This window comes from Thamnophis elegans, chromosome 5 (genome assembly GCF_009769535.1).
Source record: "Thamnophis elegans isolate rThaEle1 chromosome 5, rThaEle1.pri, whole genome shotgun sequence".
NCBI lineage: Eukaryota > Metazoa > Chordata > Lepidosauria > Squamata > Colubridae > Thamnophis > Thamnophis elegans.
The window spans coordinates 67,081,398-67,104,947 of record NC_045545.1 but is presented as its reverse complement, the minus strand read 5'-3'; the positions used below and the strand labels follow the sequence as shown (position 1 = coordinate 67,104,947).

The following is a 23,550-nucleotide window of genomic DNA, read 5'->3' as shown; positions in this document are numbered from 1 at the left end:
TTCAATTGAAACATTTTTTCTAAAATCACAAAAGGACCCACAAAACAGCACCTACAGCTACTATTTTGATCATGTCAAATCCATTGTGTTAACCAACCTGTAGCAAGAAATGTTCTTATACTGTTGTCTATCAAAATGTATTCTCCTTATCTGCTTAAACAACACACCCGTTATTTGTTCAATAAACAAATGGTTGTCTGTCTCATTTAATTACTTCCCAAGCAATCTGGGACACTGCTGCAGCACTTCCTTATATTGACAGATTTCCAACATATCCATCTGTGTTCAACTTCTCTGCCCCCTCCCTGTTCTCCCATTGTTAAGGGGGGGAACTCAGGATGGACAGAACGGATGGTTGTCTTTCACTTTTGCATGTTGTGCATGGAGTGTGAAACCCCAGAGGGAGCCCTCACTTCAAACCACCTGCTTTTTCAGCAATGGGTGTGAAAAGACCCACAGGAAATCTTAGCAGTTAGTCACATTGCAACCAACCTTCAACACTTGGCACAATGTTGGAATTCAGCAATACTCGCTAGCAGACAGACTGAATTGCCCAATCAGAAGTTTAGACATGAAGTTATAGATTCTATTTCTTGTCATTAGTAACTGTCACTCAAGATTCTACACAGCAACCTGCGCAGAAACTAAGAATAAGAATAAACCAAAATTTGAATACGGAGAGGTTTAATCATATTTTAGTAAGGGTGGAAATTGTAGTCTTTATTAGTTTATAAACAAGTTAATTGTTTATTCAGTAACTATACAGGAAAAGATATTTCTTCCTAGAACATTAGAACTAACTACTAATTCTAATTTAATTAGAATAAGATATATTGCAAGCCATAATTCTTCTGCAATAATACATACTGCATAATACTAGCCTGATGTAATTATGGCAAGATAAAGAAATGTTTCCATGTAGTAGCCAATTTCTTGGTTTTACAGATTTCTGCATTTCTACCAACTAATGCAATGTTTGATCAGGACTGTTAACTAATTAATTTGTTTTAAAATAATTAGTCTGTTTGAGTATCCCAGTATCCCACTCTGTTCGAACTCTTTAATACAATCTTACAAAAAAGAATTCATCATTACATTCACACCAAAGTCCAGAACAGATTATTCAATCAGAATTTAAATCACTGCTACGTCAATTTTCAAAGTTGTTATTCAACTTGTTCCTATTTTGCCTACCACTAGTGTTAAAATCTCATGTTTGAAAAGTTTTGCCTACCAAAAAACTAATGTGTGCAAAATCCTTTCCTTGTGATTACAGTATAGATACATACATAAAGTATGTGGAGGTCAATAATCAATCAATAACAAAGTTTTGTAGCTTTCTAGAAGCTCCTATACAATTGATAGTCAGGAAAAACGTTCATGTGGAGATATTCTTGTCCTTGTGTTATTAATTTAGGTTTAATTGACAAGGTTATGTAGAACAGAGTTCTACAATCTTTCCGGCTTGGCAGATCGGGAGGGGGGGGGGCAGCCAGCAAGCACACAAGTGGGAATGTGCCTGTGCACTTGCCTGGTGCTTCCATGGCCCAGTAGTGGGCCACAGCGCGGGGGTTGGGCATCCCTGATCTAGAACATGAAGTCATCCCAGAATCATGAACTAATATAACTTTAAGAATGGGTAATACAGCAAAAGCAGATAAGAAAGCAACTGTGCTTTCTATTAAAGTTAAAGAAGGCATTTATAGCAACCTGAGGTATTTTGGTTGCTATCAGGAAAATTCCTCCAGAGAGAAACAAGAACTGCTAAGCCAGGAAAATGGAAGAAGCAAAGTCAAGAAAAATGGAAGGAATCTCAGGATTTCAATGAATGACCAAAATGCAAATAAAAAAGAACTTTAACTGAAATTTAAATTTATGGTCTTTTATTGTTTTAATGTTTTACATGGCATTTTATTAAAAGACTGTAAACTGCCTAGATTTGCCTCTGCAAGATACAAACAAACAAACAAACAAAGTCCTATTGTACAACTTCTGTTGGCAATCTGTTCATTTGATTTAGAAAATAGGAAGAAGCGTCAGTGTGAGAAAATAGGTGAGGATCTTAACTAGCAAAAGTACTCTTCTGTATACAGTGCTGACTTTTACTGTCCTTCACCTAAAAACCCTGTGGAAATTCAAAACACCTGCTTAAGTCACACATTCTGCCGGAGTTGGCAGTCCCTATTTCTGAGAAGAAAAACAGTAAATGGAGGGGAGAAAAATGGTTTGGGTTCTCTCCAATCGTAATAGACATGACAGCAGTTCTTCATTAAAAGTTTTGTCACATAACAGGCAAAAGATATGAAGCAACCTGTTATTTACAAAACCACAGTGGAAAAGGTCTGTTTTATAACACACTAGGAGAGATGCTCAACCCATTGACTGTTGGCCACATGCGTTTCCCGATCAGTCCGTGAATCAATATCAAGATGCTGAAATTCTGCAAAATAACTGATGAATTCGTACAATTTTAAAAAGAGGTTAAAATAAGAGCAGGAAGAGGAGCCGTTTCTATTTCCATTTGTAAAATTCCTCTAAATTATGAAGAAATGGGGCCAATGTTCTGAATCCCACCCTTTCCAATGATGCCACTGGAAGATCTCCTGCAGCCCAACAATGGATGAGTTATGCTCCCCCAACCCAGATGTTTTCCCTTCCCTATATTAGACCAGCTGCTGCTGATACCCTTTATGTTTTCTGCTCAAAATTATGCATTAAGAACTTGAGAACATTATTCACAAAGTTCCCTATCATTCCATTCAATGCAGAAAAATGAATTCTATCAATGTGGATAAACATACGTCAAGAGCTACTATACAGCTCCTTTAAAAAAAGAGCTTTCTATGTTGGGCAAGATTCATATTCTCTAGGTGCATACATAACTGTGAAACAGAATTCTAGCATACAATTCCATGTTTGTAAATGATTTGAATGCAGACTACAACACCTGGCTGGACCTTTGTCTGGATACAAAAACTAACAAGGCCAGACTTTGTTAGAATTTTTGTCTGAGAAACCACCAGAGTTTCAGGATTATATAGCCTGGAATGGAAAATCAAATCAAATCAAACCCAGAAGAAACAATGGCAAAATCCTTCCCTACAACTGCCAAGAAAGCTACATGGATGTGTTCAAGTGCATGTAGTCCTTGCTTACTGACCATTTCAGACTGTTCAAAGTTACACTGGAGGAGATTTTAAATCAACTCCAATCTGAGGCCATCCCTGCATCTCTGTGGTCACATTGTTGTGATTCATGTGTTTGGCAACGGATGCAACAGCCATTTATGTGATATTTCATTTTATTACTGTGCCACTTAGCAACAGAGCTGCTGGTCCTAAATGCCCCCCTAAGTGAGGGTTATGCTAGATCTCAGAAGTTGAGCTCAACTTCAGGACTTCTTTATTTGAAGTACCTGGGCAAGAACTATAATTTAGTTCTACTAGTATAAAAAGCAAGGCAGGAAAACAATAGACCTTTCTCTTACTACAGCGTAGGCAAGAAAAGCCTACTTTGTTTAGGGGGCAGCAGGTGAAAAATTAAGGTTAACTATTTTACCAATCTGATAATTTATAGAAATCTGTCATCCATTGCTTCCAGGCCCTTATTCCTCACTTGAGGTTGATACATTACAGTGATGACTGAAACCAATGGGGGAAAATATTCCACAATCTAGGGCCTAGGCTCTGTACTTAGAAATCATAAGCTTCATGGCTTACTCCGATTTACTTCCCTGTTGACCGCCATCATAAATGTTTTTTTTATTATTATTACAAATGTACAATGCATTTCTCAGTAATAAATATTGTTATTTCAATCAATTGAAAATAAACTTCTACTCTGATATAGCTTTAGTTTACCCTATCTAAAGACCTGTGAACAGCATCATATTTTTGAAGTAAAAAATGGATTCTCTTAGGATTTTCAGAGGGCAAGTAAATCTCTTTAAGTCTAACCTCCCAGTTTAATCTACCCTCTTAAATTAATGGCTAGGTTTCAGGGCAAAAAGTTTTATAAGTGAATTCTGAGAGAAATGGATTGCAAGATGAATAATTAGTTTAATAATAGTGGCCATTCACAAAATAATTGTTTGACGACAACATGCCATTCTAGCATTAATGAACCAATTAACACCTACTATTATAAAGCCACAATGAAAAGCTCAGTAACTTTCTTATGCTAATCCAGAGTATATAAATTACTGCAACAGTTTTAAGTCTACCCCTATTGCCCTTTATTTACAAATAAATATATAATACTGAATTATACTCTGGAAAAGCAATTTCTAAATCTGTATTCTAAAAAAGGGAGCACCTCAAATTAACATGAAAATGAAAATGGAGCATAAAAACAAATCTACTCAATGATTTTAAAGAACATGAATGTGTCCATTTTATGCATATAATGCATATTCCATGTACTCAGGCTTCCAATTGCAGTGGTTTACTCACCACTTCTAGTAAGACAGAATGCAAGGAGACTACAGGTTTTCTAAGCTGGTGGTCAGAGGGACTATGCTCCAATACAACAAGAAAACTCCCCTCACATGATTGCAATGTTGAAATTCAAGGCAAGCCACACACTTCACTTTGAATTCCAAAGAAAAATTGTATTATTAACCTATTGTTACCTGTTCATTTAAAAAAAAATTTTTTAAATAAAAAACATGCCTCTATCCTAATTTAATAAATTACATTTTAAGACAGGAAGGCAATTTAGGAAAGAGAACAGAAGATTCACTTAGAATCTGAAAAAGGTTAGATATTTGTGTTGCTTTTTCACCAACATTATAAGGACCCTTCATACCATAACACAGTGGTCTCCAACCTTGGCAACTTTAAGACCTGTGCACTTTAACTCCCAGAGTTCCTCAGCCAGCTTTGCTTTGGGAGTTGAAGTCCACAAGTCTTAAATTTGCCAAGGTTGGAGACCACTGCCATAACATCAATCTGTTCTGTTTCCCAGGTAGTTGATGTGTTAAGTATTTTAAAACAGCTAAAAGAAGGTATTACTGAGTGGATAAGAAAGTAAATATGGCTTGTCACCTCCCCAGCCTAAATGCTTATTTTGAACAACACACTTATGTACTTCAGCTGCTCACCATCTGTTTTCAGCTTCCCATCAAGCTATTTTTTCACATTGGAAAGGGGAGGAATTATCTTGAAAAAGAAATAATACATGTAGGTTAGTTTTTTAACGAAGTTCTTTCTGTTAAAGAAAATGGTCATTTGCCAGTAAGTTTCTGATTTAAGTAAAATGGCAGTTCTAAACTGTGAGACATGGATCCTTGAGAACCTGAGTTATTGCAAGATGTCCCTGAAATGCATAAAATATGGAAAATCAAACAGTGCCCTCATACTGTTGACCACGAAAGTAGTTTGTTGCCTGGGGTGATGAAAGAAACACAGAGATAGCTTAGGGGAGAAATAGAAAGGACCTACCAAGAGCATCTTCACAGCTGAAGGTTTCATGGCATGTCCAGTAGATGCACCATAAACACATCTGTGGAGCAAAGACAAAGGGCTCTTGGGAGCCCCGATTTTGCCCACATCCAGGTGTGATATAAAAAGGACTGGTGGTACTGAGGTTAAAATAGGTGGTATTCAGCAGGTTCTGACCAGTTACGGAGAACCGATAGCGGAAATTTTGAGTAGTTCAGAGAACCGGTAAATATCACCTCTGACTGGCCCTGCCCCCATCTATTCTCTGTCTCCCGAGTCCCACCTGATTGGGTGGGAATGGAGATTTTATAGTATCCTTCCCCTACCACGCCCACCAAGCCACACCCACCAAGCCATGCCATGCCTTCCAAGCCACGCTCACAGAACCGATAGTAAAAAAATTTGAATCTCACCACTGGGTTAAAACTGACAGTCATATCAATGCTTGACAACCTAAGTGTTCAATGTTGTGTTCAAGTGTTCAAGGCTAAGTGTTCAAACACTAAACAGTATGTTAATGTAAGAAGGAAAAACTATGGATTTGAGCTCCCATATGTATAAAAGGCACTTAACACAATCAAATGTCTCTATGGCTTCCTTCTTACCTGCACTAATGATTTTTATTTAGCCAAGCTGGACATATGACACTTCTGTTAAATCCAGAATTTAACTGTAGAAAATCAAGAGTTCTATAATTTTTTTTTGCCAAGTCCTTCATTGGGTGACCTGACACCACTTGCCTGATGGGGCCTGTCATTTTGATAACAAAAGAGAGTGGCCGTTTTGACTGAAACCAATGGTTTCTTCAACTATGCAAAATGGATTTCTCCACCTGAACAGAAATAATGAGGGACAGGAGGAAAAACCTTTCTGATTTGTTTTGAATTTCTTTTATTTATTTATTTAATTTTATTTTTTGAACAAATTTGTGTGGGAAAAGAATTGAAAGAAGCAGTTTGTTGCCATCTTATAGGATCATTTTACTGGAGTTTCAAAGGGTTCTCACCCCTTGAAGAAAATAATAATTGTACGTAGGGGCTGTTTTAATCAATATATACAAATTCACTTACTCATGGAATGTGCATAGATATGTACTCTTTTGTCACTGAATTTATTTCAGACAACAGAAATAATTACTACCATGAGGAGTCCACAACATCTTTGACATTAAAAGGGGGTTTTCCCTCTCAGAAAAGAAATCCAGGAAGTACCAAGTAGAACATTTAATTAAAATTGTTTTCAGAAAGCCTGAAAGAAATGCTTTATAGAAAACATCTGGATTTTTCAAGATTAAAGGCCATACAATTCATTCTTTTCAGATTACTGATTTCCATCGTCTCCTTTTACATATTTCAATAAACACTTATTGAATAGAAGTATTTTCAATATAGATATTTCACCAATCTCTATATTCCTCTGCAGTTTAGCTTCAACCATTCCTGTAAATTTTGATGAGGCTAAGGAGGAGTAAATGACAAAAACAAAATGGAACATGAAGAAAACACCCTTCACTGTTCTCAAATCCAAGCAGAGAGAGAAAACATTTGGATGGTTTGCCTAATCAGTTCTTCTAGAATTGATCTGATCTAGATTTATTCAGAGATAGAATATAACAGGGTGAGGACACCTTGCTTATAGCTGGTAAAATAAGTTGGACTGGTGCCTGTCACTTGGGATGGGCAGAAGATATATTTAGATTTACAATCTGTTGACAGATATTTTTATATTCTTAACCAGAATGATAGACTCGAAAAAGTACATGTAGCATTTTTGGAAACAATCTTAATATCTATAATGTTTTTAATCATATTGCTGTTTTCTTCTGTGCTCCTCACAGAAAGCTGTACATGCTCATAATGCTTAGAGAAGTGGATGTCAGAGCACTGATGGAAAGCGATCCCTTGGCATTCAGATTTCTAAGGATGTAGTGGGAGGGGAAAGGATTTAACACCTCTTGTGAGTTCTCAGCAGCTTGTAGCATTCAACCCTTGAAGCATGGACAAGATACTAGATAATTCGAAAATAAATACATGTCTCTCCCACACACAGCTGCTTCATTTTATATTCAAGCAAAGGTTAATAGAGCAGAATATTCCATTATTTAAAAACATACATATCCATATGTATATATATATGTGTGTGTATCCATCCATGTATATATATTACACACACACACATGCATACACACACACATGTGCGCACACACACACACACACATAGTGTGTACAACATTCCAGTAGAGAGATGTTCCCTGAGGATGGGCTATAGCAGCAATGGTGAATCTTTTTTGGCTTGCGTGCCATAAGGGGGGGAGCGCAGGGGGATCATGCGTGGGGATGCTGCACCCATAATACAATGTGTGACACCCCCCAGTGCGCATGCGCGCATGAGAGGCACTACCCCTCCCATTTTTTCCATGCTTTTTTTGTCCTCCCCAGGCTCCAGAGGCTTTATGGGAGCTTGGGGAGGGCGAAAACAGCCTCTCCATGCTTCCCCCCCCCCCCGAGACCCTCCGAAGGCTTCAGGGACTTTCAGGAGGCTTCGCGGAAGCCTCCGGAGGGCTTAAACTGACCTACAAGCAACCCAGAAGTCCGTTCCCGAACTTCCGGTTTGCCCATAGAGCCATTTTTTTGCGCTCTGGAGGCTTTAGGGAAGCTCCTGAAGCCTCCGGAGGGAGGTGGGTGAGGCACTTTTTGCCCTCCCCAGGCTCCTATAAAGCCTTGCGTGCCTTGACAAATGGCTCTGCGTGCCACCTGTGGCACACGTGCCATAGGTTCGCCATCCCGGGGCTATAGCATGAGTCCAAAAGCTCAGAAGACTAAACCTTTGGTCGCAGTGACCAATCCAGATTGGATGCTGCAACGTTATCCAGGGAAACGTATATTTGCTTTCATTCATGAGAACTAAGAGCTTTCCGTATCTATAAAGATATTAATTATTAATTATCTTATTTATCAAATTAAGAGGCCATCCATCTCTCAGAGTAACTCTGGTTACAATAAAAAACATTAAAAGCTCTATAAAAAGACTGTATTTCAATAAAAGGAGCCAGATAAAATAAGAATAGAATGAATTAAAAGTTAAAAAGACAGGGGGAGGGTCTTCAAAGCACTAACCAAGCCCAAGGTTGATTATTGCTCTGTACGCACCATGCAACTCAAGCAGAGCCAGGTCCTCAAATTCTTTCAATAATACTGGAGAAATGCCACATGCCCATAAATGGTATCTTTTACAATGGTTTCTTATCCCACCTTTTCTATAAAAACAACAAAATGTTTAGATACAAAAGCAATCAACAAACAAAGCAAGCTAATTTAGACTCTTACTACAAGAGAATCTTTTCAGCAACATTCCGCACTGATGATAGGGTTATCCACAAGTCTGATACAATTCCCATCAAAATTGTCAACTTTCTTCTATGCATGTAAGCCACTGATTTATTTATCTGCTGTGTAACAATTTCTATATATAAAACAATCTAAAATAAAGCCTCATTCTTTCCCAGCTCCATATATCATGCAAGTTAAGATTGAACCTGAGAGATACAAGACAGAGGGGGGGGGGGAGAGAGGGAGGGAGGGAGGATTAAGTAAACACAATGGTATTTTCAATTACATATACTGCTTAATCTTTGTTGATTGGTTAAGTCAAGATAGGGAATAACTAATAGGTTATGCCAAAGGCTTTGTGGAAAGAGTTATTAGAGAGAGATTTTGAATAAAGTCAGAAAAATAACATTGCAAAGTGTTCTGGAAGTATACAGGAAAGCAAAAATAAAAAAAGTAATGTTTGTTTTCAAATGAGCACAGCAAATCTTTGGGAAACTGAAAATGGTAGAATAAAGATCATAGGCAGCAGCAATATACTGAGTTATAAAATCAAACACCGAGTTTGCAGAGATCAGGAAATAAACATATGCCAATAAAGAGACTACACATGATCACACATGAATTCTTATGGTAGCAGAGTGCTGGATTGATATGAAAGATGTAAAGTGAAATAAAAGAATGCAAAGAAGTTTGTAAGCATGAGATGACTGAGTAGTGAGGCAAAGTTTTTCAAGGTAACAACATTATTGGTCTATTTCATGCTAATTTAATACTTGGTCACAAGTGTACATTATGAGAAAGCACACTTTCTTACAGAAATCCTGAAAGAGAAGTCTCTATTATCTTTAAATTAAAGATTGTGATAAAAGCTAAGCTAAGAGAATCACAATCTTGTTTAAAAAAAACAAACACCCATGTGAGTTCATTTTGTGGCAAACCATACCAAGGACTCAAGGATTCACAGCTGAGGCTCATGAAACTAAGATGATTAAAGGCCTGGAGACTAAAACATATGAAAAACAGTTGTAGGATTTGGGTTTGGCTAGTCTGGAGCAGGGGTCTCCAACCTTGGCAACTTTAAGACTTGTGTTCTTCAACTCCCAGAATTCCTCAGCCAGCAAAGCAGTGGTGGAATACGACCGGTACACCCCAGTACGGGCTTACCGGTGCCTGCTAGGAGCACCAGGTACCGTTTTGGTACGGTGCACCAGAGGGCCCACCCACCCTCCTTACCTGTATTTGAGCAGATTGGGGCTTACGCACATGGAGCATAAGGCACCTGCGCAACACTCCACTGAGCAGCTGGCGTGTCATGGGCGGTAAGTATGCATGCCCGTGCTGTGCACGGGCAAGTAGTGGACGTCTGGCCCCTGTGCACTGTACTGATTGCAACGGGATCCGGAACCCACCACTGCAGCAAAGCTTAAAGTCTTAAACTTGCCACGGTTGGAGGCCCCTGCTTTGGAGAAAAGGGAAGATATGATAGCAGTATTTCAGTATTTGAGAGGCTGCCACAAAGAGGAGGGGTTCAGTTTATTTTACAAAGCACCAGACGGCAGGATAAGAAACAATGGATGGAAACTAATCAGGGAGAAAAGCAACCTGGAATTAAGGAGAAACTGATTAGTGAGGACAATTTACCAGTGGAACAGCTTGCCTTCAGAAGTTGTGGGTGCTTCAACACTGAAGGTTTTTAAGAGACTTGCAGATATAGATTCAGATTAACAGATTTGGAAGGGACCTTGTAGGTGAAGAGATTACACAGTCACTTGTCTGAAATGATATAAGGTCTCCTGCTTGAGTAGGGGGCTGGACTAGAAGACCTCCAAGGTCCCTTCCAGCTCTATTCTGATTGTCTGATTGACTTATCCAATAATCTATTCTTAGTACAGTTACTTGTACATACATATTCTGGAAACATCCACAATTCAATGGTATAGATATGCAAAAAGTTGCTCTAACTCAGCAGTCGAAAAAAATGTTAGTCAGAAGAACTGACTGCTAAAATTCAGAAGAGCTAATTGTAGAGTAGTTATATAAAGGACAATAGTCTTTAGGAAATTTCTAGAAATCTAATAAAAAGTGCATTTATCTCCATCCCAATGATTTAAATATTGATTAAATTTGAATATGACAAAAGTTTAATAAAGTGGCAGATAAGTTTCATGTCTTGAGAAAAATACAGTAGAAGCTTTGTTTTTTTCTCCAGCAATCTCTGATACAATTTAAACTTTTTTACTTCAACAAAGAAGTGCAGCACAAACTTCCCAGATGTGAACATCTGTTTCTCATATGCTTCAGCCAAGAAAACATGAGAAAGATTAATGATTCCAAGTACAGAACTGGTCAGTCATAACAAGGAAGACTTAAGAATACTCTGGAGTGATAGTTCCTATTATTAAGTCTCCTTTAAATTCCAGACCCAGGACATCTTCCGACGCTTCAACATGAAATATATATTTATCCTTATTCTAAAGTGAAACCTAATTATGCTCTCTTTGAAACGTAGGGGGAGGAGCAAAATTCTTCACATACTTTTTTTACAACTTAGGATCTAATTCCAGGCCACTCACAAATCAAAGATTTGGCAAGCAAGTAAACCCTAAGCTCTGAAATGATTAGAATTATCATCCAAAGTAGAAGTTTGGTACATTACTATCATTCAAAACTAAGGACATGTATTTATCTCATAAACATTTTCTCCAGCCCAGAAGCCAATCTGTGAATAGGAACATATGATAGATTTTAAGAGCTCACACTTGAGAGTAAGGCGTGGGTTACCTCTCAATGATAGTTAGGAAAATTTGTTCAGCTTCTGGGCAAGATGTCCTGACTTTTCCCTACTATGGGCCTCTTCTAATGCACTGAATTAAGTGCCCCAGGATTCACAGCTACTCTGCTAGAAATATCACAGTGTGGAAGGTTGACTGATTTTTAAACACCTATCACCATATATAAAGGAAACTGATGTAGCACCATATGCCTGACAACAAAGTTTAGAAAGATTACAAAAATTCTTCTTGTAGTCTGAGATGACAAGCTCACACTATTCCCTGCTGCATTCTTGAAAGGCCATAAAATATGGATTGCAAAGAAATGCACTCACTCCCATTGCATAGGCCATCAGACAGCATGCATCAGAAATAGGTGGTGATCTATGGGAACAATACAGCAATTCTAAGAGCTTTTTGAGACCAATGGCATTTGGTATTGGTGCTCAGTGTTAAGCTCAATGCTCATCACAAATAATGTGATGTGTTGCTTCACATTTCACTGGCACGATGCATACTTAGCATGAGATCTCAGGTTCAATCCCCCGTTAAAAGGAAAGCTCTTAGTTTGGGCCTTGGAACACTAATGCAGATGAGAATAAATTGAGATAGGCCACCTGCACACTTAACCGAAATTTTTATGCCGCCCACAGCCAAATTTCAATAGTCCTCAACAAGCAGCCAGGTGAGATTTCTGGCTAGAATAATCTGATCTGTTTTGTTATGAGAAACTAGAGAGGAGGAAGGGGGTGGGGGAATCAATAATCTGTCTACTTTGTGATCTGTACCCACTGAAGGCTTCAGCCTTTCTATGTGGCTGGTTGGTGAATGCACTCTTGAAGGGAATATGACTGACCTTTGGAGTTCCAGCCATCCAAGCACCCTCCCATCATGCAATCGTAATCTGGGCATTTGGCAACCAGTTTACACTTATAATCCATTGCAGGGATCCGCAATCATGTGATCGTCATTTGCAACCTTGATTCCATTCTATACTTACGCCCGCCAAGAAACTTTAGGAACGCCTCAGGCCTCTCACTGCTGCTGAGGCGAAGTTCCGAGCCTGGAATGTCAGCCACGCTACTGCCGGTCTCCTCCTGGTCCTCTGTCCCCTGTGGCTTCAGGTTTCTCTCTATAACCGGTGAGGACAGCCTTGGTATCTTCCTGCGGCGACCTCCCTTGTTGCTGTGACCAGCTGTGCGGCGCTCGAGAAAATGGCTGCTGATTAATGAGCGGCTCCAATTCGTGCCAAAAAACAATGCCAACGAAGCAGGCAAAGGCCTGGAGACTTTCCCAATGTTCGGGGGCTTGTCTTGCTCCTTTGTGGCTGTGGAAGCATACAGGAATTTTCCTCTGGCTGGGAGGGGGGGATCCCGGTGAGGCTGCAGGTTCATGAGCGGCTCTTGCCTCTTCCACATGGAGTCAGCTTCCTAATTGCCACAGGGAGTGGTGCCGATCACACTCCTAGGCTGCCGGCGGCTTCGATGCACGGCCACCACTAACCAACTCCAATTAATTTTTTCACAGACTCTGAAGATTTTAGGATGGTCCAGGAATAAAGAATTATGTTGAGCCAAGGAAAAATGTCCTCTCTTGGGCCAGACTGAGTCAAAACCGGGGCCAAGGAAGAAGAGTCAGAGTGGCTAAAATTATGACTCAGTCTCTGGGCTGATTAGGACATGATAATCCCATTCCTGGACCCTCCCACAACCAACACTGGAGAACATCTCAATGCACCCTGATGCAACCTTCCCTGACCCTCAACATACCCTCCCCAATCCACATCACACCCTTGCGCGTTCTACCTGACCGTAACTGCATCTACTGAGCACCCACACACTCTTTCTCCCACACTGGCAGGAGTCCATTACCTGCCTGCTGGCCTGGGATTTGCAATTTCCTGACTTCCTCACTAAATTTGTTATGGGAAGGCAGCAGGAATTTGTCTCTTCTAACAACCATAGGATTCTGTTAACATGGCAACCCTTGATCTGACATCATTAATATTTGGCTTGACATTGGACTGCTCAGTTTGGAAACTTGCCTTGCTCAGCTATGTCTTTTTACAATTAATTTGATTAAGAATTTCTCACCACATTGCTGTTGGGCATTACACATGCAAGTCTTCCCCTTAACAGTAGATATAACTATGAATTGTACCTGGTTTCTGAATAAGTATTATAAAAGCCAGGATGTGAAAACAGCAGGGAAAATCCTTTGGAATAATGGACCTCCTATCTCCCATTATACCGTGTTTCTCTGAAAACATGACCCACTCCAATAATCCCCTAATTTTGGGGGTGGGCCTAATATTACCCTTACCCTGAAAATAATGGAATGGGCTTGACCAGCATGAATGGTGGCATGGAAGCGGGGGGGAACTGTCTGGTGCAACTGCAGTCCATTGGCCCCCTGGGGCAGTGCAAATGCCGCTTTTGCCCTTTTCTTTCTGGGGGCAGCGCTTCTGCTTGTTGGGACACTTCCCTGAAGCCAGCAGCTCTATAGCCAGCTGCTTTGCTTTTTCTCTCTTTTTGGGAGGCTCGTGGAAGGCTTTTAGGCGAATGGGAGGAAAATGGGGAGGGGGGACTTTCCTGCTTGTCATTCATTACTCAAGTAAGCAGAGACTGAGGGAAGAATGGCAGGCAGGAAAATTCCCCCTCCCCATTTTCCTCCCATTTGCCAAAAAGTCTCCATTCCGAATGGTGAAAGTTCGGAATGGAGGCGATGGTGCATCCAGCCGCATCCAGCTCACCGAGTCTGGCCTGCTGCACCTCAAAAATAGTAAGACCACCTTGAAATTAAGCCCAAGTGCTTATTTTCAAGTCTAAAAGAAAATAAGACTCAGTCTTATTTTCTGAGAAACATAGTAGCTGCCCAACCAGTTTGATCTAAAAAGGTTGGCATGTTCCAGGTTCCATCAACTAAACAATGTCACCTTATCAAGAGCCTAGAAGTGCACCTTCTCTGTTGCAGTGCCTGACCTCTAGAAGGAAGTCTCCCCCCCACCCAAAAAATTTTTTTTTGAACAGTTGTGATTCAAAAGCTTTAAAGACTTGGTGTTTGAGAACTTGGCCTTTGGAGAGGAAGATTGAACCCCCTTTCTTCTTCTATTTCCCTTCTACCATTATTGTCCTTTGTCTGATGCTCTTTTATGCTTTTGGTATTCTTTGTTTTTAAAAAATGTTTTAACAATTGTGAACCACCCAGAGTTGCTTCATAATATGCATGGGAGATGCTCAGAAAAATGCAAAGTAGCTTTGCATACAAACTGGGAGCAGCTTTGAAAGGATGTGAGCTTGGAAACAGATGTGAGCAAGAACCAAATGTCTTGCAAACAGTCTGGCAGTAGGGTTAGTCTGCTAGCCAAACAAGAGACAGGTGGAAATAATTTCTGTGCCCAAAACAGAAAACTTCAACACTGTTATATCATGCAGGAAGGAAAAAGAAGACAAGAATCTGAACTAGAAATAGCATTTCCATTTACTATGCAGCACTAACTGAAATTCCTTTGGAACCATTCTATATAAATCTCCATAAATCTTTAAATCAAATCAAATCTTTATTACAGTCATAGACTAGCATACAGAAAATGGGTAATCATTAGAGAAGCATAAATAATAACTAAAAATTTAAAACAATTATGAAATGTTTGAAGATATAAAAGATATGTCAATTAAAAATTGACAGTATATATATAAGAATCTAAAAGAAGGAATAGGAACAGTAGCTTGGTGTAAGGAAGCCCAAAATGTGGAAGTTACAAAGTACTCTAATATGGCAAACCAGGTATTCATTAAATCTAATTTATAGCATAGTATCATTTGATGAATTTTAGGTGCTGCTGCATAGGACCTGGTAACACACTATATTGTGGCAGGGTTGGTATCTGAAAACTGCAGGATGATGTAAAAGTGACTTATTAAACTTTGCTATTGATAAAATTAGCCACAGATATAATTGGCACATCAAACAATGTACTGTAATTACAATGCAATATAAAATGGTCTTTAAAGTATATGCTGGCTTGTTTGTTTATTGGATTTATATGCTTAATTCAACGTGTGGGAAATCTTGCCTGCTTATCTCAAAAAATGCTTCAAATCCAAAAATTCAAATTATTAAGGAGAGGAAAGGGACGTCTGACTTTTTTAAAATGCAAAAAAAAAAAGTATTTTACTCCCAGAAATATATTTCAAGTTTATAGCACATGTTGATAGCTTCAATTCAGGGCATAATTTTAACACATCACATATTTCCATCTGCATTCCAAGAATTACATTGATTTTCCCTTCCATTGCTCAAGAATCGTGCTTTTGTAGCCAAAGCTCTACCTCGTTCCTGCCAAGGGAAGCAATCAGCCAATTTCTGGCCTTGCAAGTGCAAGCACACTGTATTACCATATGTTAACTATTGATAATCTCATAAGTCATTATATTTCCCACCCAACATTGGAAAGTTCTAGTTTTTTCAGCACTTGATGTTCTTACACACCTCAGGAGGGCGAACAAGAATTCCATTAATTCACAATGGTTTTCATTACCAGATCACATGTTTGTAGATTCAAGGCTCTACTTGCCAATCAGTACATTTTATTATTATATTTTCCAATCAGTATGCACACATGTTAGAACATAAGAAGTTAAGGAGTGCCCTGCTGGATTAGACCTGAGTCTATTTAGTTGAGCAATTCCTTCTCACAATGGTCTACTAGATACACAAGGAAACCCACAACTTTCCCAGCATATGGATCTCACTGGCAGTCATGCTGCCACCAAATACTGCGGGTCCCCATGAATTTTATGAATTGGTCCTTTTTAAAAAAAAAATCAGGTAAGCTGGTAGCCAGAACCATATCTCATAACAGTGAAGTCCAAAGTTTAATAACAAGTTGTGGAAAAATATCCCTTTTGTCTGCCCCCATTCTTCTAAATTCAACGCCATTGGGGGACTTCTGATTCTAGTATTTTGGGTAAGGAAAATAGTGTATCCTTGTCTGCTTTATACACACAATGTATAATTTTGTACACCTCAATCAGGTCCCCTTTCACTCACCACCTTTCTAAACTAAAGCACCCAAATTGTCGAAACCTGTCCTCATATGAAAGTCCTCCAGCTATTGATCATCTTAACTGCCCTTCTCTGAACATTCTCTAGCTCCATTACATCCTATGGCAAAATTCAGAAAAGTTCAGGAAATGCACCAAACAGGATAAAATAATGTAAACCAGATCCCAAAGGTGCTTTTTCAAGAGGCAATTGGACTTTCTGATTTGTTTGTTTTTGTTCTGTTTTCATCCTTAAGGATTTGAGCCATTGTTTCAATTATCTTAAAATTTGCTGCTTCCAATAAAAGATTGTATTTATAGCATACTAAAATTAATGAGTTAATTTAATACAGAGACCAATGTAGCTATTATTGATTTTAATGGAAATCCAGTTCAATTAACTTTCTTCATACTGGAGATATTTTATTGTTTTTTTTTATATTGTGATTAGCAAGCCTTCCAAAATGGGGAAAGGTACAAATGTTTTTGTGTGATTTCATATATATATATATATATTCGATGTGATCATTTTAGAAAATGAGGAAAATTTCTGGAGGCGTGGCCAAGGAAAAGTCTTTCCTCAGTTCCAGGGCAACCAGATTGAAATAACCCATGCTTGGACTCTCCAAGTGGTGTACAGGAGAATGGATTATTGAACTACTTGGTATTTAATAAATAGGATGATTTGTACAATTTTCTATCAAATAAGCTGCAAAAGTTGCTTCTTGGTCCTTAATACAGTCCATTTCTATTAACAATTAATAATATATAACAAATATAAAATTAAGTCTTGGACCACATATAATATCATTATTTTATAAACTCTTTTAAAAAATTACACTGGAAGGAATGAGTTGAGCTACTTGGAAGATTATAAAGAAGTTCATTATAATTTATGTGTAATTATTAGAGTATGGAGTATCATTCTTGTTTCTCTTTTACAGTTTGGATTGGCAGAAAGATTGTTATGTTTAAAAAAGGCTAAAACACAACCATATTTCCATTTTCCCTATGTTTCTGAGTTTTGAGATAAAGCTAAGATTGTAAATACAATCCTCTCTTCCTCTTAAAATATTATATTAGTTTAAACCCACCTACAAATGTAGGTGGCATCAGGTTTCTATAATTTTCTCTTAACACAGGCACAGGAAGGGTCAGAATGACTTCCTCATCAACAAACTGAGTTAAATAAGACCTCTTTCTCACATCCTCTTTCTCACATGTAAGTGGTCGCTTGCCCAAGAGGCTTAATTAAAGCATACTTATAAAAGAACTTTATAACCTTTCTCCAGATGTATAGGTGGTCCTCGCCCCAGGCAATCATCTTTAGCCATAGTCACCTCAATCCAACAATCCTTTCCATTTGCAGAAGCTCTAATACTCAGGGAATCATTTCATGGAGAGCCCAGTATGAAGAAAAATGGCCACCCAGGTTGATTGGTTTCTTCTGTTGAAAGGAATGCAAAGCCCCCAGACTTCCATTTCATCAATTATGTGCCTCTAAATCACAGTGTACAGAATTAAAGTTTCAATCTCCTGGTATTACTGTGCTCATTCTAGGCCTACTGACATTTATCAATACCTGACACTCTTGGACTGCATGGATTCATTAAGGCAGTGCTATCCAAACTTTTTCCTCCATCCACCCTTTTGGCCAAAACTTTTGTATTGTGCTCTTTATGAAGGTAAGAGTGGAAAATCCTATTTCACAAGTGTAACTGGCTAGGAAATAGCAATAATTACATCATGGCATCATCAGCTCCCACAGGGAATTCATCATGAATTGTTAACCAGAAAGAATCAAATGGTACTTTTTTGAAATAACATTTTGCACTGACTGTTTTACCTCAGACATTTGCTCTGTAAAACCATTTATGGGTTCCTGTATCATAACTGAAAGAAAAATCACTTTTAATCATTTTAGATAGTTTATCTAGTTTTGGGAAGCACAGATCTTGGCTAATTCAGGTCCCAACAAGAAACCAATTCAGAGAAAAGAATAAGAACACAAAACTAGGAAAGGAATATTGTAATTAAAATACAAAGTCACAAATAACAATTTATTTGTTTCATATTCATATCCATACTGAAGTAGTTGATACTGACACTTATAACTACTTTTCACCCTTTAAACAATGTGCCAAAATCCTTAGAGATAATGTAGAACATGTCCACTCTTTCCATCACATGGCTCAATGATATATAGACAAGATATTTAAGTGAAAAGTCATTAAGACTCTAACCACATATCCAAGTATCAGTTGAAGGTTTAGCCAATCTATACAACCTGTTCTGAACATCTCTGGTAATATTATTACCATAAGACTCCAAAAAGTAGGGCTTGGAAGACTTGCAATCACACAAAAAATATTCACGTTTTGGAATATTTAAACAGGTTTGCAAGCAGATAAATGAGAAAGCAATCTCTGCAAAATTAACTTTTCTTGATGTCTAACAAGTGAGCTCTCCTCATGCAGTAATTCTGAAAACTAAAGTCCTATCCACTCCAGCAACTTAAACTTCTGTTTCTAAGCTACTGATGAGCCACCAAGGCAACCTTCACTATGAAAAATACAAAAGGAAACGTGAAGGCAAAAATAATTTTGCTCAAACACGCTAATAATAATGAACTCAAGTGATAAAAACAGACTACTTAGAAAAGCAAAGGAGATATTTAGGGCCAGGAGACTCTTAGAGTTGCAAATATAATAGGTGTCACTGCAGTTTTTTAAAAAAAATCTTAGGGAAAATTTAGTCATACTGTGGGAATAAACTGTTGTGGTCAAACTGATTACTGCATGTGAAAAAAACTGACCAATTGTTGAATTTACAAAAAAATAATAATCAGCCTACAGCATATTAGATTATGGTTTATGTATATCAGTTTATATTTTGAGCTTGTTTACATGCCTATTATTTAGAAATAAACAATTTTGATTTCATATTTCTTATATTGATAATAATCACAAAAATAGATAAAACACACTCCTATAACAGCGCTTAAAAGCTGCAGTCACAAGGACCAGACAAAAAGAAATAAAAGTTCCTCATTTTTCAAACTGACAGTTGGTAACATGGGACCAGTAATACCATTAACAATGCAGATGGAGCCATATCAGAGCTCGGATACAGGTGAGCTTCCACACAATTACTTAGGACACAAAGTCTTTCAATTACATTTACAAGGCTATTAAGCAAATTGGGTTTGCACAGCCGAAGGTAAGCATCACAAAAAGAGGCCTTAAGAAAAATAGATACAATATGCCCATGAATTATGCAAGCAGATGCTGGAAATTATTTTCTTGTGAAAGCTGGACTCTCTTCATATCTGTTAGCATGGAACAAAACAAGACAAGCAACCAGTTTAACCTTCAGCTAAATCATTAATTTACCTAATATCTAATGCTTCATGGTGTTACAAACATTACACTTATATGAATCAACTATAAAACACTTGATACAAAACTAAAAGAAAATGTTGACAGAATGAAATATGTGAACAAAGTGAATTCAATCTGAAATGGACAGTAAAAGGAGAACTTCATAAATAAGAGAGTCTTGGGAATGACACATGAGTTATTGCCCAGAGTTGAACAATACTAAGGTGGTAAATGATCATGAAGACTTGAATGCAAGCAAATTATCAAGCCTAGGCAAATCCTTCAAAGGGACAACATGATCAATTCTGACCTTATGCTTTGCTGTTAATCCTGATGGAAACCATTTCCTATACATCTACACCTATCCAATCTGGGAAACCCTGAAAGCAGCCATACCAAACTTTCAAAGTTTCATCTCAACAGTTTGAGCAGTTCTTCATCTGTGTCAGTAAAGGATTTACCAGCCCTAAGGTTATTCCTAGACCATGCCACCATATGGAACACTGAACAGACAGCAGACACAACAGGAGGTTTTGCTACTGGACAATGCTAACACAGCTACAAAGTATATTTTTAACAGAGGCCTCAAGGAGTTAGAAATAACTATGATGAAAAAGAAATGCTAGCTGAACTACAAATACAAATTCATTTTTCTCATAGCAACATTGGGAAAAACAGCGGATAGATTTGATAGATATCATGACCAACTTTGTATCTGTTAAGAAGAATCAATATCTGTGAAAAATTCAAATGTTACAATTAAAACATAATATAACACAAGCGATTTGGACTTTCTGTGAACATGACAGGAGAAAATTGAGCAATACTATTATGGTATCCTATACAAACCTCTTGCTTATGAGCTACAGAAGCAGCACAGAAAACAGAGGTAAAATTAACTGCAAATTCTCTTTTGACAGCATTTTGAATCCTAGCATCCTATGATTTCCTCTGGTGACTCCTCAAATGAAAGAAGGTTCTGCAGCCATTTTTAGTTAAAAGATTGTGTCAACAACTGGAAGCAAAGAACTTTCTCAATTACTACCAGCTAGGAAGATTTTCATGTCAATTTAAAAAAGACAGCAGGAAAAATTATGTTCCAATCACACATTCACCAACGATGGATAGAATCCTGAATCTTCCCCCCCCCCCTCAAAGAATCAGAGATATAAACAAAGGACAAAATGGTAGGAAAATGTAAAAGAAAGAAAAAATTAAACTATTGGAGGATTTTGGTGTTTTGTATTTGGAAATGTTGAGCAGGAGGCTTAATGTGAATAACTGGGCTAGATGAATTCCAAGGTTCTGGAGGACCCAAATATACTCTTTTAGCTCTAATCTAGAAGATGTTATGAAAAGATAAAATTAGAATGAGATTTGATAAAACTGGTGGGAACCAAGCTATTAATTGCCCAGACCCCCTATAAGCTGGCAGCAGGAACAAATCGTGCAAAACAAGTTGGGCAAAGTGAGTAATTATAGTATTTACTGATGCTTACACATTAGGAGTGCTATTTTGTGGCAATGTAATACCTACATTTTATTACACAGCCAGGTTAACCAGCAGGCAGCAATATTATATTAATATAATGTTACTATATGTTCAAAACACTTAAACCATCTTAATTTTTCTGAGAGGCCACTATACCTTATAATATGCTATTAAGTACAATTCATGAAAAATAAATTGCTAAGCACTACACTATATGAAGAAACTGATAATCTGTATGTTTGATTCCTGATTAGCATTTTGAACATTGTGGTTGTGTTGTATATCAATATTTCTCAACACTGGCTGGAGAATTCTGAGACTTGAAAGGCACACATTTTAAGGTTGCTGAGATTGAGAAACACTGTTCTATAGGTCGTCCTTGACTTATGACTATAACTGAGCCCAGAATTAAGTTATGCTGGTTAAGTGGATCATCAGGATTTTTACAATCTTTTTGAAGCAGTTAAGCAAACACCACTCTTGTTAAAAAATGCCACAATCATTAAGCTACATTCAGTACTTTCTAAAACACTGAAGTGAAAACTTCAACTTATTTATTATTAGGCAACATTCATTTTATTTTAATTAATTTTGAAATTCTGCATATTTTGTAATAATAATAATAATATGAATCTGTCCATCTGTCTTTCTGTATGTATGTGTATGTATGTGTACACAAACACACATATATAGAACAGCATGCATTACAACAGCTTTGACCATGTCAAATATATTCCCATAAACTCCCTACATATCTGATACAATAGCAGAATAAGAAGCAGTTCTCATTCCTTTTATGAGGATATACATTCTAGAAAGGAATACTCATCCATTTTCATTCATCTGTGACATCATTATACAGTTCCCTTTGAGAAACTGTAAAATGCTAGCTACCATAAAAGCAGCTTCATATTTCTCCTGTAAGTACAATAAAATTAATCCACCCCTCAAAACGTATTCGATTTTGGGTTAGAAAAAATCGCAAGGATATACTACAGTATTATAAGAATGCTATAAGAATAAAAGAGATTTTACTCATGAGTTCATGCTACTTTGTGGGATATGCTCAGCAATCACAGCATCTTCTAGAATGAAAACATTTTGCAGATGATATATATAAGTACCCAGAATCCTGATTGGTTCAACAAATACACACATATAGTATTCCACATTACTTTGGTAATACACATGGCCCAACCTCAACCACTCTGAATTGGTGAATATAAAAATATTTTTCTTTAGAATGAAAAAATATATTGAACTTGCTTATTATTTTAAAATGAACATCAAAGACACATGTATATCATTTATTACTTCAAGGCCGTGGCCCAACAAAACTGCGCTCGTCAAAATAGCGGTGACAAAACCGTGTCGCTAAAGCCACGACGTCATCACCGCGACGTCATCACTGCAGCAACAACAGCGCGGCGACAGAAGGACGCTTTAAAACAGCGCGGCGGCAGAAAGCCAGTTTAAATTAAGGTAAGGGTTAGGATTAGGTTTAGGGTTAGGTTTAGGGTTAGGTTTAATGTTAGGGTGCTGAGTGCTTCGGAAGGCGCAGATTTGCCCTCTGTGGTTATGTCATCGCAGTAGGGTCGCCTTTTTCCTTAGTGCTTCGGACGGCGTGGATTTGCCCTCTGCGCTTATGTCAGCACGGATAAGGGCTTCGCGGTTTTGTCAGTGAACGCTTCAAGGCAACATATAAGAAACCCTAACAATATTTCCATTCATCAACTCCAGACATTAAAGATTGGAATGGAAATACACATACTAGAAGCCACCACATTTCTTTTTCTTTTAAAAGACCATTCATTAATGTAGGACATTATTTTCCATTTGGAAGTCTGGGAAGATGCCACAAGCTTTCACTCTCTCTATCTTTATTCCATTAATCACTAGATTCTAATGTTCGCCTTTCTTGTTTGCGTAAGTCATATTTTGCCAACCGCAAGCAAAGTCTTGCTCAAAACATGGAAATAAGTGAATCAGAGGAATGACCTGGGTTAAAATAAATAAGAGGGGCAAGGTTAAGAACAGTATGCTTCAAATCAACTTTTGGATCAGGGACAGATTTGTGGGCTGGCTGCCGGCA

The 23,550-nt window shown here is 37.9% G+C and overlaps 1 protein-coding gene across 2 annotated transcripts in view; it reads right to left on the bottom strand.

Annotated features, from left to right (window-relative positions):
* CBFA2T2 (CBFA2/RUNX1 partner transcriptional co-repressor 2) overlaps nt 1-23,550 on the bottom strand; it is an 82,061-nt gene that overhangs the window by 20,131 nt on the left and 38,380 nt on the right. The window lies entirely within an intron of this gene.